This window comes from Humulus lupulus, chromosome 2, assembly GCF_963169125.1.
Source record: "Humulus lupulus chromosome 2, drHumLupu1.1, whole genome shotgun sequence".
Classification (NCBI taxonomy): domain Eukaryota; kingdom Viridiplantae; phylum Streptophyta; class Magnoliopsida; order Rosales; family Cannabaceae; genus Humulus; species Humulus lupulus.
In genome coordinates, this window is record NC_084794.1 from 191572672 (window position 1) to 191590926 (window position 18255).

General features: G+C 40.9%; 1 long non-coding RNA gene across 1 annotated transcript; it reads right to left on the bottom strand.

The window, feature by feature from the left end:
• Window positions 1-5173: 5173 nt before the first annotated feature.
• Window positions 5174-18018, bottom strand: LOC133816468 (uncharacterized). The gene is made up of 3 exons (XR_009885266.1): window positions 17906-18018; window positions 17125-17178; window positions 5174-5490 (listed from the first exon to the last, which is right to left on the bottom strand). It is a non-coding gene; the product is annotated as an uncharacterized LOC133816468 (long non-coding RNA).
• Window positions 18019-18255: the final 237 nt, after the last annotated feature.

An 18255-nucleotide genomic window follows, 5' to 3' on the forward strand; every position in this document is an offset into this window, starting at 1 on the left:
GAGGCGAGTCCTAAAAAATTGGGTTGAGTGCCTTTAAGTAATTTTTTAGGACTTGCACCCGTTGAGTGTCTTTAAATTAAGATTTTAGGACTCGCTTTGCATACACTTAAAAGTGTTTTTTTTTTTTTTTTAAAATGCAGGTACAATTTTCATTTTGATTTTTTTTTAAAAATATCCCTTTGAGAGTCCAAAATGTATTATATATGTTAGATTTCTAAAATTTTCAAAAGAAAATACAACAAAATAATTTCTTATTAATTACTCAAAAATTAAAATTTCAATATTTAGTCTACTTGGCTTACAAAATCACATTACATGATAGTTTATATTACAGTCAAATTCCATCATCACCAAATATTAAACAAGAAATAATGTATACAAAGTTAGTGAAATATATTTTTGATTTTAAAAACTTCAACTACCAATGTTTTCTAGTATTGCGCTAAAGAAATGCATCTTAATATAGATCTGCACATTATATAAAAGTTCTTTAATTATTAGGTTCATCAAACTTTTCAAAAGTTTGCTTAGAAACAATCAATCCATTGCAAGCTGATAATTAATATTAGAATATTGTATTTATAAAAAAAATATACCTTTAGAAAATAAGCACGTCCAAAAGATCAATTATCATTCAAAATTATAAAATATTGAAAATTAAAAAAAAAAATCAAATACAACATACCTCTTGCAATTAGCTACCGATCCAATGCTTTAAGACCAATCAAAGTATTAACCTAAATATTATTATTAACATTATAAAAAATAAAAAAGTTAGATGTATGTTCCATACCATGTTATTACCCCAAGTCATGTTATTTAAAATTCTATAATCAACTTAATTATTAATTAGACGGTCAAATGTTAAGATTATAGGAAAAAACAAAGGAAAAAATGTGATGAAGCAGTCAACGAAAATCCACATGCTAGAAAGGTTGTTAAATAGGCCACTAAATCATATTATAAAAATCACATCTACCAATGAAATTGTATACATTTAAGTTCTTTGCAACATCAAGCAAATAATAAGATTTCTAACATACATTCTCAAATAAAACTTATTCAATATAATGCTACTAAGAGTTCTCTCAATTGCTCTGTCATCACTGTTTTCTTAATTAATAGAGGGTAGGTAACCATTTGGTACCTTGTGTTTTTGCAAAGTATCATTTTGGTACCTTCTGTTTTCAATAATGCTCATATGGTACCCTGTATTTTAAAATCGTTCATATTTGGTACCCTAAACTCAAATTTAATTAATAAAATTTTACCAATTTAATCAAACTGCTGTCAATTATGTAAGTTCCAAATTTAAATTCAATTACTTAATTACATATGTTTGATGACAGTTTGATCATATTGACAAAATTTTATCTATTAAATCCGAGTCTGGGGTATTAAATATATATAATTTTAAAATACATGGTACCATATGAGTATTATTGAAAAGAGAGGGTACCAAAATGATACTTTGCAAAAACATAGGGTACCAAATGAGTAAATTCCCATTAATAGAAGGAAAAAATTCATTTGGAAATAAATAAAACGACAAGTCGATCTATATATACGAACTAAGCAGTTATACTATGGTCAGTCTCAGTAGTGATCAAGATACCTACTAATTCATTAGCTACACAATTTTTAATACTTACACATATGTACATAATCTACTTGAATATATCCTAGTCTTGCTACTACTATATAATCTAGAGCAGCAAACATTAAACAACTAGCAAAGCAATTATATATTACATTTTATTATACTACTAAAAAACAAAAGGAGGTTATGAATGTGAGTCTTTATTAAGACACTTTAGTAGTACCTGTATAGGTAGTGAAATGAGGTCTCAATCATGATATCCCACAACACAATATCTCTTAGCTAGGGACATTTTATGAAATAATTTTTCACATTGTAAATACGATCAATTTTAACATATAACTTAATCAAAATCCTCCACGCAATTACACCTATTTCACGAAATGGAACTTATAATTACTAATAAGAAGAAACAAACTCAATCCACCAAAAACACATTTACATGCGAAGAGAGGAAGATTGATTAGTTCTCTAAGTTGTTCACCAAATAATATATAGTGTTGACAGTCAACAAAAGCATATTCTTTTGGCCTTTTATCAAACAACTTGAATGCATAATAAAAAAATAGCAGCAACTTTGAATTTCAAAATCAAACTATTTGGACAGAGATTAATATACATAAAATAAAGTATGAGTTGTGTATTCATATACAAATAAATATAGTATAATGTTTCACAAGAGATTGGAGAAACAACAACAAAAGGATTGTTTGAGCATAACAAAAAAAGAAGAAATCGGATTTTTATGCTATCAACTATATCACTTTCAACAACAATATATATATCATATTTACATATAACAACAGAGAGAGATACCATGGGAGAGAGGTGAGTTACCGTGAGTGTAAGAGGGAGAGAGAGAGCTCAAAAGGTTATGCTATATGTGTATGCCAACACGCAATAAGTGCATTCATACAAGTATATGTTATAATCAAACCAATCAAGCACAATTCAATTATAGGATAATCATAGACAAGTCTACATAAAATCGAACAACATTTTCCCCATACTATCAACCAACCATTTGCTAATATCAATTCAAACAACACACAAGTTTTCTTTCTTATCTCCACATCACACAAATTTCTCAGATCATACTTCACTAAAACACACAAGTTCTCAACATTCCGTTATCACCGCAGCACGCAGTAACAATCTCAGAACCTACTTCACTATGAATGAATATTTAAGATATTCAAACTCCTCTAACATTTGCATAGTATTAAAATAAAAGCTAGAGGCATACCTCTTGCAAATAGTTGCAAAAAAAAGTTTCTTTGAAGTCTTTCTCAGCACATACACACATCTACAATGTTATAATATATAATGAAAGTGAGTCAAATCTGAATTAAATAATTAAATAATAATGCAAAGAGGAGAAAATAAAATATAACCAAAGTATGAATGGTAATATTAAAAGTTTATATACATTTTGTTTTTCAAATTGAAAGTTGATATAAATCTATTGTCCACCTAAAATACATAGAAAACTACATCATAACTTAGTTTATACTATTTTCAAAATGCAAAGATAGATTACACTTTTGATAGAAAACTAATATATATATATATATACATATATTTATACCTACAATCTTTATAATATTTATGTGCATGTAGAAGAATCACCACCAACGATCTATATGTTATATATGTTGTAGCTAGAGTGATAATAAATATAACTAATGTTCCATATATTTCAATCACATGTCCAACAAGTACCCTACCATATCTCAAATCAAGTTTTCTTCAACTCTTCTTTGCGCTGCTCAAGAAATGAATAAATAAGAAAGCTTTACCAAAGTGATTGTGACTTTGAGGATTATCCTTCATTTTTTCAATTACAATACAATAATACATGTAACTAATTCTTATATATAATAACCTACCCTAGAGAAAATAGTTACTACTACTCAACCTACATGTGGCCCAAAAACTTGACCAAGTTCGAAAATAATACAAGAGCAAAAAGTCCAAACTTTTTATTTAATCTTTCTTCAGTTTTGACTGATTTTGACCTTCGGCCATGACCAAGTATTTGTTGAGATTATGATATTAAATATGAATACCAAACTATATATATATATATATATATATATATGAGATTATGATATTTTTAGTAATAGAAACTTAAAAATTTAGCAAAAAATTAATGTAACATTGCAAACTCAAATAATATACTTACTCAATATTAGAAAATAAGAGACTTCATTTTGAAATTAGGGAATTCAAATTTATCTAAACCCTAAATACATAAACAAACTAATGAATAATTAAAAGAGAAATAATTCAATAATTAAAGAATTAAAAGAATTTTTTATCAAGTAAATTAAATGCAATATGCAATTTTTTAGCAGAGTTAGTAGAACAGCGAGATAGAGCTCTGGTTTTTTTGGAGATAAGTACTCATGTCCATTGTTTTAAGCTGTCACGACCACATTACAATATGCAAACAAAAACAAATTATAAGGTACCGGCAATTATGTTATTATAATAATAAGTTACCATCAATTAGAAGTTGCATGAACAAGACAAACCAAATTCAAGAAACATATCATGTATAGCTAGATGCATATTACATATATAATACTTGGCTTTTATTGATTTACTTTTTCTCATTAAACGCATTTCCAGCCTAAAACACTAACTAATAAAATAGGAATTTTATTCTAAATTCTAAAATGATACCAAAGCCACATTTATGCCACTTGTTTTTTGTTGTCTTAATTATTTGTTCATATCAAGAATAAAAAAAAAACCATCCTTATGATGACCACGATACTTTCAACTTATCAAGGTTTGAAGGGAATAAATCAATTTTTAAACATATATTTTGGTCTTAGATTCTACAATAATTATGGATTAGCACAGGGCCTTGATCATCAACCCAACTTCCACGTTATCTCATTATGGATAAATAAATAAACAGCCAAACAAACCTCAATAATTATTCTCTTTTTGTTTAATGGTAAGTAATTACTTCTCCATTGACATCTAATCATCTAATCATGTATTTAAGCTCACTAATATGCATCCAATTCAAACATATAACAATCTTTTTATAAAAACCACCTCTATAAACTAGATTCTTATTTGTGCCGTTTACTCTAAGAGAGTACTCGTTGTTGTAAACATTATAAATGATGATAACCAGTTGCCCATAATTGGTCCAACAAAGAGGGTTTTGCTTTACCACAACATTATGAGTAAATTCCTATCCTAGAAATAATAATGATTGCTGATATATCCATACCTATAAAGAACTGATATAAGGTACTGATCTTAGCAAAATCAGTCATCACAACAACTTATACATACCTGCAGAGTACATACATACTTAAGTATATGTACAGAAGCTACCTGAAATGGGCTATCCTGTTGATAGTGCCACACAATTTTTTGGGTTAGTAATTGATTCTACACCCTTTGATTGAAGTCCAAGAAGCTAAGTTGAGGCTGCCCATTATTGTGATTATGGTTATTGTTGGATGACTGAGGCATGTGAAGCTGTTGTTGCTATGTCTGGTGGTTACCAAAGTGATGCATGCTGGGCTGGTGGGAGGCGAAGTGGGAGGCGAATTGGGGAGCGAGTCCTCGGTTGAACATATTGCATTGTTAGAGGGAACTTGCCCGATTGCTATCTTGAGGCGCTGAACTTCTTCCCTCAATTTTTTGTTCAGAGCTGTGGATGAGAAAAAGAAAATAACAACATGGATTCATTCCTTGAAAGAGTAAAAAGCAAAGAAGAGAATTTGGTTAACTTGAAATTGTTAATAGCTAGAACAAACAAAAAACAAAATATCCATTTTCCATTTTCACAAGGCTCCCAAATGCTTCCCCTGGTGTAATAGAACCGTACCCTCTCTGAGTTGTGCTTATTGCTCCATAGCCTGTTGTTATCCAAAAAACTGGTATTGATGACGTGGCAAGTGATTCCTGGACACGTGGCTGACATTTGGAGGGGTTCTGCTAGTGCATCGACCAGAAGGCACATTATAGGCAGCAGGCGGCCCAGTCTTTCCTCCGACCAGTCTGGTCAATGTTCCGCATACAACATGATGTTCCAATAAAGATCTTTGTAAATCCCGAATTTAACTCACATAATCTCCTGAATATCCGATTATTTAGGAGAGAATATCTGTAACAATCTCATGTAATCCCCCTTGAGCCTATAAATAGAGAAAGATAGCTCAAGGAGGGGGACTTTTGGCTTTCGAATTGTTTGAGACTAGAGTAATTCTACTAGAAACATTGTATTGTTCTTCAGAGGTTAGTGAAACTCATTGAACCCTAGTTCTTTGATCACTCCTTTGATTCTCACATCAATAACAATCTAAGTGGACGTAGGTTATTACCAGATCCTAGGGCCGAACCACTATAAAATATCGTGTTCTTATCATTTTCGCTATTACATTCTTTTCAACGCATTCATTCACATCAAGCATATTCTGACTCCGTGTCAGTTGACCAAAATCAGGGTCAACATTCTGGTGCTTTCATTGAGAACTTGAGTTGTCACCGTTGAGAAAACCAATGGCGAAAACTGCAAGGAAAACCGGACAGGCGGCCGCCGCTGCACCGTCAAACTCGCCACCTCCTCCTCCTGCAAGCGTGGCTGAGGATGAGCCACATTTAGACTTTGAGGAGGAAGAAATGGATGATGCGACGCTGAAGAGTACTCTGGGGGCGTTGCATGAAGAGCTGGCCAATCTGAGAGCCAGCCAAGAAAGTGCTGCCAAAATCACGGCGCAACAGCAGCAGGAGATTGAACGGCAGCGCGCAGAGCTAAGTGAGAGGCACGCGGAGATGGACCGTCGCCAGAGCGAAGCCATGGCAGCCCTCGAGGCAGCCTTGCAATTGGCTAGGAATCAGGCTGCACCTGCCTCGCAGCCTGAACATCCTACAAATGGGCCACCCCAAAGAGGTCCTAATCCTAGCCCGCCTATCCAACCCTCGAGCCCGCAAAGGCCCGAGCAACCTCAGGTGCCCCATGACGATGTCCCGCTGGACCCTGAGGCACAGCCTCCATCCTAGGCTGGTCGTGACCATCCCTCGCAACAGAGGCAGAATAGGACCGAGCATCAGCTTCGCAGTCCTAGACGCCATAGGGGTGATGAGCCAAACCTACCGAACAGAGGTCAGCACCCTCCTGGTAACAGGAGGAACTCAGAGTCAGGCTTTGCGGTCCGGGGTCCCCCACGGCATAATAATGCACGGGGACACAACGACCAGCACAGGCCACCCTCTAATGCTCGGGACGTTTCAGCCAAGGATGGGAATCGAGGGAACAATCGATCCCACCATAGCCAATCGAGGTTCAGAGATGGCCATGGGTACAATGAGGTCGACTCAGGCAAGGGAAATGCTGGTCGGAGGAATGAAGAAAGAGGTAGAGGCAGGAGCCAGGTACCTCAAGATGACCAACCCAATAGACGGGATGCTAGGGGGCAGCCCAGGCAAAATAATGTCTTCAACCGGCTCGGAGGTAGCGAGCAGCGTAGAAGAGACGAGGATTTGAGAGACGTACTCTACGATCGCCGCGAGCGGCATGGCGAGAACGTCCCCACAGCAACAGAGGCCACAGCGATTCCTGTCGCTGTACAGGCCCAGATAGATGCCCTCAACCAGGCAGTGCAACAGCTGGTCGGGGGAAGGACATCTTATATCGACCACGATAGGAGGAAAGGCACTCCTTTCGTACAGAGGATAGCTAATGCAGAAACCCCAAGCAAGTTCAAAATGCCTACACTTCCAAACTTTGACGGGTACGGAGACCCAGTATCTCATGTCAATAAGTTTGAGATACAAATGGACATCCAGAAAGTGTCTAAAGACGCTCGGTGCAGGATCTTCCCTGCAACACTTTCTGAGGCCGCGTAGGAGTGGTTTTTTAAGTTCCCTCCCGCAAGCATAGTTTCATGGGAAATGTTCGTAAGGGAGTTCTACGGACAGTTTTATGCAGGTCGTGTGCATCCGATCGAAGCAAACCAGCTAGTTGAGATTCGCCAACAAGATGGGGAGTCACTGAAGGATTACATCCAGCGTTTTATGCGAGCAGCAGCTGGAGCAAAAATGGTGGGGGATGAAGGCAAAATGATGGCCATAACAGCAGGGGTTAGGCGTTGCTCCCCCCTGTGGAAGAGCCTCCGCAAGGATGGAGTTAGAACTACCCAGGAATTCTTGGATCGGGCTGATCGTTACATCAAGCTCGAAGATGCCATTGCCGACGATGGAAAGCCTTCTAGCAAGGATAAGAAAGCAGCCGAGCCCGCCAAAGCCGCCAATGGGTCTAAACCTAACGACAACGGCAAAGGCAACGGGAACGGCAGCGGCAATGGCAAGACTGGTGGAAAACAGCCGCATAATGAGCCTTCCACCTTCGACAATAAACGAGCTAAGGGTAACCGTTATGAACCACGGTTCACTAACTACACTGCCCTCGTTGAGTCTCGGGGAGAGGTTTATCAGGCCACAAGTTCTAGTGTGCCTTATAAAAAACCTGGCCCTATTCGAAAGGATATTTCGAAGAGAGACACTACCAAGTTCTGTCGTTATCATAACGACTACGGACATGACACCAACGAATGCAACCAGCTGAAAGACGAAATCGAGTTCCTTATTAGACAAGGACACTTGAGAAGATACGTACGGGCCTCGGGAAATTCCCAATGAGAATCTCCGGGTAGTAACGAGCAGGCGCCCACGCGCCAACGCTCGCCACCCTTACAGCCTGCCCCCGTGACTGGCACACTCTTAACCATTTGTGGAGGCTCGCACCTTGCGGGAAATAACAGAAAGGCCAGGGAACGATACGCTCGGACCCTGCGCCATGACCAGGACATCGAGATGATGACTGTGGAGGACCGCGCGACAAAAAAGGCTCGATCAGAAGAGGGCAAAATAACCTTCTCTGATGGCGATTCCCAACACGTCCGGTTCCCACATTCCGATCCACTGGTCATGGATATCCAGATGGCTAACATGATGGTAAAAAGAGTGCTGGTCGATACAGGAAGTTCGGTGAATATCATGTATAAGTCTTCGCTAGAACGCATGAAGTTGTCCGTTAAGGACCTGGAGCCTTGCAACCAAACGATATATGGCTTCTCTGGAGAAGGACTCTCCCCCGCTGGATTGATCAGACTACCAGTGACGACAGGTATAGCGCCTGCTACCAGGACATTACTCGCTACCTTTGTAGTAGTTGATTGTCCTTCTGCGTACAATGCCGTCATTGGAAGGCCTATACTAGTTGATCTACGGGCCGTCATCTCTATGTGGCACTTGGCCATGAAGTTCCCAACGGACGCTGGGGTAGGATGGATGTTGGGGAACCAGAGGGAAGTCAGGGAGTGCTACAACGCCTCAATCACAAAGGCAAAGTATGGAGCACCAAAAGGCACTACCTCGGATAGGTTGCAAATGGCAGTTGATACGCAAGCCCAATCCGGTGATGAAGTCACGAAATAGGGTGTTGCCCAAAGTGAGGATAGAGACATAGATCCTCGCTTTGGGGATTTTGAAGAGAACGTTGGACCCGTCGAGGACCTGGAAGAGGTCCAACTCGACAAAAAAGACCCGACCAGAGTTGTAAAGGTCGGGAAGAACCTAGAGCCAACCACGAAGCACGCACTGGTGGAATTTTTGCGGAAGAACCAGGAGGTTTTTGCCTGGTCGCACAAAGACATGGTTGGGATAGACCCTGCAGTTATCAGCCATGTCCTGAATATAGACAAGAATTTTCCACCCGTGCAACAAAAGAAAAGGCTGCTCGATAAGGATAGATCGCGAGCCTTAAAGGAAGAAGTTGAGAGATTAAAGGAGAATGGGTTCATCTAGGTGGCATTTTATCCATCGTGGGTCTCCAATCCAGTGCTGGTTCCCAAGCCTAACGGAAAATGGCGAACCTGCATGGATTTTATAGACCTCGACAAAGCCTGCCCAAAGGATTGCTTCCCACTCCCAAGAATCGACCAGCTGGTCGATGCTACTGCAGGACACGAGATCCTCTTGTTCATGGATGCATATTCGGGTTACAACTAGATTAGCATGCATCCCCCTGTCGAGGATCACACCAGCTTTCGGATCGATACGGGCTTATACTGTTACAAAGTAATGCCCTTCAGACTGAAAAACGCAGGTGCGACTTACCAACGGCTAGTCAACCACATGTTTAAGGAGCTGATCAGAGTAAACATGGAGGTATACGTGGACGACATGCTGGTAAAGTCTAAGAAAGAAGAAGGACATGTGAAGGATTTACAAGAGTGCTTCGATGTATTGAACAAATACCAGATGAAGTTAAATCCCCTCAAATGTTCCTTCGGAGTTGGATCAGGGAAGTTTTTGGGGTTCATTGTGAATTCAAGAGGCTTTGAGGCCAACCCCGACAAGATAAAAGCCCTGATCGACATGAAATCTCTTGAAAGGATCAAATATGTACAAAGTTTCACCGGGAGAATCGCAGCCCTAAGCAGATTTATTTCAAAGTCAACAGACAAGTGCGTCCCTTTCTTCAATCTGCTCAGGGGAAATAAGAAGTTTGAATGGACAGAAGACTGCGAGCAAGCTTTTCAAGCCTTGAAAGCTCATATGGCACAGCCTCCCATCTTATCAAAGCCAATCGAAGGAGAAACTTTGTTTATTTACCTGGCGATTACCGAAGTTACTGCTAGCGTGGTACTTGTGCGAGAAGAAGAAGGCATACAAAAAGCGGTCTACTATGTTAGCAAGAGACTGATCGGGGCAGAATTGAGATATCCACCAATCGAGAGGTTAGCATTTTGCTTAATCCTGGCCTCTAGGAAGCTGCGCCCTTACTTCCAAGCCCACCCTATCACAGTTTTGATTGACCAGCCCCTTCGGCAAGTCCTTCAAAAACCAGAGGCGGCTGGGCGATTATTAAAATGGGCAGTCGAACTAGGGCAGTTCGATATAACTTATTCACCGTGAGCAGCAGTAAAATGATAAGTCTTGGCTGACCTTATTGCAGAGTTCACCGAACTCCCAGACAGCGAACAGTGCAAACAGCCTAGTGCGCCTGAGCCTCAAGAGAAAGCTCCTTCGTGGAAGTTGTTCACGGATGGGTCATCCAACGAATCCCACGCAGGAGCGGGAGTGATATTGATAACGCTGGAGGGGCATCGATTTCACTGCGCTATTAGGTTCGACTTTGCCGCGTCAAACAATGAAGCCGAATATGAAGCACTCCTCGCTGGATTAAGAATGGCAAAAGACATGAGCATAAAGACGCTTGATATTTACAGTGATTCACAGCTGGTGGTGAATCAAGTTCTAGGAGAATATAAAGAGCGAGGCTTAAAAATGGTAGCCTACTTGAATAAAACAAAAGACCTACTAGCACAGTTCATAGAGTACACCCTCCAACAAATTCTGCAGGATCAGAATTCAAACACAGACGCCTTAGCCAAACTCGCGAGCGCGAAGGATGCTGACACTTTGAACATTGTGCCAGTAGAAAGACTGAATGAACCAAGCATACAAGCGGTCGAGACCAATATGGAGATTCGAATGGAGGATACATGGATGGCACCTTACTTGGAGTATCTGACGAGCGGTGTGCTACCAACAGATAGAAACAAAGCCAGAACTCTACAAAGGCAGGCTGCTAGGTACATACTGGTCGATGGTGTTATGTACTGAAGAAGGAATTCAATGCCACTACTCAGATGCGTTACGCCAGAAAAAGCTAAGGAACTCATGAAGGAGGTGCATGAAAGCTTCTGCGGGGATCACGCTGGGGGGCAGAGTTTGGCAAAGAAAATTCTAAGGCAAGGCTACTTCTGGCCAACCATGAATGAGGATTCGATGGAGTTTGTACGAAGATGCGATAAATGTCAAAGGTTCTCCAAGATTCCACGAGCAGCTCCAAATGAATTGAAACAGATGCAAAGTCCGTGGCCTTTTGCGGTGTGGGGGATAGATTTGATTGGGTCCCTACCAACGGGAAAAGGCGGAGTAAAGTACGCAGTCGTGGCAGTCGATTACTTCACTAAATGGGCTGAGGCTGAACCACTCGCCACCATAACGACCAAGAAAATTCTTGACTTTGTCATCAAGAACATTGTTTGCCACTATGGTTTGCCCCAAAAGATAGTTTCAGACAATGGAACCCAATTTGACAGCGACTTATTCACCGACTTCTGTGAAAGGCACGGAGTTATTAAAAGCTTTTCTTCAGTTGCGCATCCCCAAGAAAACGGGCAGGTCGAGGCTGTGAATAAAACCCTTAAGGACACCCTGAAGAAGAGGCTTGAAGATACTAAAGGAGCATGGCCAGAGCAGCTACCTGAAGTCCTCTGGTCGTATAGAACGTCTCACCGAACAGCGACAGGTCACACCCCATTTTCCCTAGCTTACGGATATGAGGCTATGTTACCTATCGAGTTAGATCCCCCCTCACATCGACGCATAACATACGACCAGGACCAGAACAGCCAACTACTGATGGAGTCCCTAGACTCAATTGACGAGATACGGGAGAAGGCCCAACTCCGAGTTGCTGCATACCAGCAAAAAGTCGCCCGGTACTTTAACTCCAAAGTTAAAGAAAGAAAATTCAACATCGGTGACTTGGTGCTACGACGAGTTTTCTTAAATACCCGCGACCCCACTGCTGGAGTACTCGGACCTAATTGGGAAGGACCTTACCAGATTGAAGAAGTCCTTCATCCGGGCACCTACAAACTTGCACGTCTGAACGGAGATCTCGTTCCACGATATTGGAATGGAGAACACCTGCGCAAGTACTATCAGTGAACAGTCCTTTTTAAAGGACTGGCTTGTATGAAATTTTACTTTTTACAAGTTTTGCAAAGAGGGTTAGCCATGTTGTATGGCTAATCGCTCGTATATGTAAGATTCTATTTTAGAATCACTCGTAAAGACATGTTTAGTACATTTTTAATACGAGATTATAAGGGACTGTGCGCAGCTAGTCATTCTTGCCAACCTTTGTAAATTTATATTTACAAGTATTTGTTCATTATGTGTGTTGTTTTGCTGTATTCCAAGTATTATTTTTCCACCCGAGCAGAAATGTTCGAACAGGTCATGGTCAAGGCAAGTGACCAAGGACTTAAAGCTCCTCGATCACTTGGGGGGCATATAAGGTACATCGATAGCAAAGCGTACCATGAGGTATGTAAACACATGAACAAAATGAGTGAAAGCATGCTAAGGTACTTAGAGTATTTTTCAAAATTTATATTTTGTTAAATCAAGCCAAAGTACTATGCTAAGTTCGGTCATACAGACATATGTTATAGTAGATGAAAATATTATAACATTATAAAGCAATCTTTTACACCGCAAGCATCACTGCTTGGATGTAACTGTTCAAATAAAAGGAAAAGTTTGCTGCCCATGCAGCAAATTCAAAAAAGATATTGTCTTTACATCACGACCCGTGGGTCGTGTAATCAAAAGAAAGAAAAAATAATGATAAAAGCTCAAGAGGCATTAGGAGCAGGAGGGTCTTATCAACATTCTGATTGGTCGCATCCTCAACAACTCCTTCTTCCTCTGCACCAGCGATGCTTGGGGAAGCAGGGATCCTTGCTCTTGCCTTCTCTTTGGCTAGTTGAGCAGTACAACGGGCTAGCTCAGCATTTCTAACATCTTCTGAAAGATAGCCAAAGTTGGGGCCCTGATTGTTTTTCCAGAAGTTGTAAAAACACCGGAGCGTCGCGTTCTTATACCTTTCCAGATCTTTGGCATTAGAAAGCTTCAGCTGCTTTACTTGGCTCTCAAGAGTAGCGATGGCCTCGTCCTTGGACTTGAGCTCCTCACCCAGTCTCTTGCATTCTCGATATTGGACTCGGCTGGACTCCTGATACTCCTCCCTCTGCTTCCTTATAGCTGCCTTCGAAGCTTCAGCCTCCGATAGCTTTGTCACTGCAGCATCCCTCTGCTGAACGACCGCCTCCAACTCCTTCGCATGCCTGGCCTCTGCAGCCGAAAGTTCCTCGACTGCTTTCACCTGGTACCTCTCGATGGCCTTTGCCCGAGCCTGTTCGATGGTGGCTTGGGCGCGGGTACGAGCAGCAGCTGCAGACAGCAAAGCCTGAGGACAGAAGATAAAGTTAGAACCTGTTGCAAAGAATAAAAGACTAAGGCCAAAGAGATAAGAAGCACTTACGCTGGCTATTTCATTTAGGGCCCTGTTCAGAATCTGGTCGACCCCCATGGTCTCTGCCTCTGCCATCATGTCCTTGCAACGGTCGTACTTCACAATGTGTGCAAGGCGGTGGCCGCTCGCAGAGCGCGTTTCGAGAGTTTAGCCCCGAGGGCTTCGTCCCGCTGAGTCTGTTCCTTGGCAGTCGCAGGTTGAGGAGTCATCGTCGCAGGCGAAGTTTCCTTTTCAGCAGGAGCCGAAGGCTGAGCAGAATTTTTCCCCGTTGGCATGTCCTTGGAAGGATCTTCTGTTCGACCCTTCTTGGCAGGTCCCTGGCTTGTTTCACCGTTGTGTCTCCTAGACGACTTCCGCTGAACCAAAGGAACTTCTAATTCCTCCTCAGCCTGATATAAGTAAAAAACGTTGGGAGTGGCCATATCTGCATACAAGTAAACACATGCAAATGATAAGATAAAGGCAGATAAAAACTCTCGATAAAGCAGAAAAGAGGTCACAAAGTTAATACCCGAGCTACGACTACTGGTCGCTATACTATTGACTCTATTAGTCACATACTCATTATCTGGCATGAAGAAGTCTGGCCCTAGATTGGGAGTATATGTAAAGTTGCCCTCCCCGTCAAACAAGTGACAGGGAATTGGCAAGCTATTTAAAAGCAAAATTACTGTACTGTTTTCATCGGAGGATTCCCCCAAGTCCACAACCGGCTCTTTTGCCTTTTGTTTCCCCTTGCCTTGGGGAGCAGAAGGCCTTTTTGCAGAAGGATTTCCCGTGGCTTCCCTGATTGTAACCCCCGTCGGCCTCCTTCGTGGAGGAGACACAGGAGGTTGCTGCTCGGGAACCCCCTCGGCAGTGGCATCAGCAACCACAGGTCCTCTTATTTCATGGCAAGGAGCCAGGAGGCCAGATAGCCTCAAATTTTCTTCAGTAACCAGGGACTTGACGCTTTTTTCTGCGTCTGTCATCCTGGCCAATGCGTTGGACCCAACACCATGTCTGGTGTTGGGGTCAGACGTAACCATGGGCCTGAAAGATAAAGAGTACTTTAAGAAAGATGAAGGAAATATCGCTGATTGAAAAGTATCGACCAGTAAAAGCAGCACTTACCTCCTCGAGCGAAGGCCAAGTTATTGTTAGTTATGTCCGGAGTAAGGAAGTACTCCTTGCTGTACTGCCCCACGTTGGATATGTACGTGGTGCCACTCAGGAACGTCCGGTTGGTCTCCTGGTGACAGAGATGGAAGAAGCCTGTCCCATACTGCTGGGGGTTGGACTTGAGGTCGAAGAGATAGTTGACCTCATGTGGGGTAGGTTCTGGCCACTTTTTAAGTTTGTACAGGATATAGAGTGCTGCCAACATTCTATATCCATTTGGAGTAATCTGGAAGGGGGCGACATCAAAATAATTGGCCACCCCCTGATAAAAAGGATGTAGAGGGAGGCTAGCCCCCGCCTCTATGTGGTACCGAGACCAAGCATTGTATACACCACCAGGGAGGTTAGCACTTTGGTCTGCAGCAGGAATTTTGAGAGTGACCGCTGTGAGAGGATACCTCCTAAGATAGTTAGCAAGCATCCTAGGAGTCACTAGGCTTGTCAGGGAGAAATACCACTCGACATCAGGAAGATTCTGATGGCGAGGGCGGGCTCTAGTTTTGATGTTGGGGTCAGAAGCAGAATTTTCTCGGCCACTGGTCGAAGGAACCCTGGCCTGTGAATCAGGCTGGGCAGGAGGGTTTGGACTATCGTCGGATTCAGGTCTTTTCTTGCCTAGAGATTTAGAGCGTACCATTTGAGGAGGAGAAGGACGAGGTCTGGAGGAAGATCGTGAAAAAGGAATCTCCTGAATTCGGTCGGCCAGTTGTTCTTCACCTTCGAGCAGCTGGGCGAGAAGATCGTCATCGATGGGCCGTTCTCCTCCCCACAAATTTGGCATCAAAGTCTGCAAACAGAAGAATGGGGAGGTGAGGATAGATAGTTTTTAAAGGCTTTTTAGAATAACGCTGGTCGAGTATACAAGCCAATCTTTTATACTGCAACATTCTAACAAAAAGCTAAATTTTTCCACACGAACAGTTTGAGAAATGGATCAATGGGGTGAAAGCAAAAAGTTTTTCATAAAAGCTTTTTCAACTCCCCTTAGGGCGGGAAAAACTTATTTTTCGATTGGCCTAAAAATCGAATTTTTACTTCGATTTTACGTCCTAAAAGAACGATCCCAACTATCAAACTAACTCGTAACTTTTTCCACCCACAAGACATCCTATTGACAAACATCTCAACCCAGAAGATGAACTCAACAGTCAACATACAGGAGCATGCATTACAAAAATACAAAACATAAAGATTCGAAGACTTACCAGAAAGAAGATCGTGGAGAATGATAAAGAGTCTTCAGAAATCGAGGAGCTCTCGGGCTGAATCTTGAGAATGCAGAAGAACGGTCTCTGGGAGAAGACGAAAGCTCTGGTTTTAGGGTTTCTTAAATGAGTAATGGCGTGCGTAAGAAGAGAAAAAGAAGAACTTCGGAGATGTTATATAAGTTTGTCTATGGCATTAAAAAGGTGTAATCATCATATTCCCTTTTTCGAAGTATGGGGAAGCAAGATAGCCGTCGAATTATTACTGGGGAACCGAAAAGTCATGATTAGACAAGAGTAGGTTGCTTTTTCCAAGAACATACGAAGGGTTCTAACACGTATGGCGGGGTCACCGAAGGGTCGTTCATTTAAAAGTTTATTTATTGCTCGTAATAAATAAACTTGGGGGGCTAATGTTATCCAAAAAACTGGCATTGATGACATGGCAAGTGATCCCTGGACACGTGGCTGACATCTGGAGGGGTTCTGCTAGTGCATCGACCAGAAGGCACATTATAGGCAGCAGGCGGCCCAATCTTTCCTGCGACCAGTCTGGTCGATGGTTCCGCATACAGCATGATGTTCCAATAAAGATCTTTGTAAATCCCAAATTTAACTCACATAATCTCCTGAATATGCGATTATTCAGGAGAGAATATCTGTAACAATCTCATGTAATCCCCCTTGAGCCTATAAATAGAGAAAGATAGCTCAAGGAGGAGGACTTTTGGCTTTCGAATTGTTTGAGACTAGAGTAATTCTACTAGAAACATTGTATTGTTCTTCAAAGGTTAGTGAAACTCATTGAACCCTAGTTCTTTGATCACTCCTTTGATTCTCACATCAATAACAATCTAAGTGGATGTAAGTTATTACCAGATCCTGGGGCCGAACCACTATAAAATATCGTGTTCTTATCATTTTCGCTATTACATTATTTTTAACGCATTCATTCACATCAAGCATATTCTGACTCCGTGTCAGTTGACCAAAATCAGGGTCAACACCTGTAATCGCATTTTGAGCTCCTTATTCTCAGCAGTTAACCCAGTAGTATCCCTCTGCATCACATGAAAATACCAAGTATGAATAATGTGTGTTCTATGACCTTTGTATCCTTGGTTCACTTTAAATTTGGTTTTTTGTTTACTCTTCTAACAGTGATTAAGGTGGTGAGCAGACACACCCCAATACAAAAGTTAGTATAAAAAAGCAGTGATCACTGGTTAATACTGTCCTAGAAAAATAATCAATATCTTAAACAAAGAATACAGTAATCTCTAATTTAGTTAGCAAAACAACCAATGAACCGATAACTTTTAAAGGCTCACTAATATGAAGGTTCTAATTAAAATAAAAATACATATCAAATAACCAAAAACTCTGGTGTATGGTGACCAAAAAAACTGCACAATTCATACAAAAAACAATTGGAGTGCACACCTAAGCTGTTAGGTACAACCATATAATTAGCTTAATCAAAAAAGAAAACTGGTAGCTGTCTTGATAAAACATGTCCATATGGTACAGTCATTGGTGCTCTCTAAATCAGCCGAAAGATTGATTGGTGTAAACACATGTTGTGTCTACCAAGTAAACAAGTATCCCAAGCATCAATTAGTATAAAGAATACACATCCACAAAGTAAACAGTAATTTATATAAAGAATATATATTACAAAAAAAAAAATTACGAATGCAGAAAGAATAGACTTGGCACCAAACATTCATAATTGATTACACCTCATAATTCTCCATAACTAAGAAAAACTCAAGGTCATAATCTTACCTGGAGCAATGCAACCTGCGCAGAATGGGTAGTGGCTTCAGTTTGAAGGGTCTAGACCTTCCTCTCCAGCTCATTGGTATAGCGAATCTTCCACTCTTTAGACCGCGCAACATATTTTCTATTAGCAAGAATCCTGAAAATTGAAACAACACAAACCATTACATCAACTTCAAACATGTTGTAATTCCCAATATAGAGACTCATAATATATATATAAACAATATATATACGTACCAGATGTGAACGGGCTTGACGTTGGGTTCAAGAGAGGAAGAATAAGAAGAAGATAGAGAGGGAAATGAAATTTTTTTGGTGGTTTTTTATTCGGTTTCGCGCGTAACAAGAGGGTG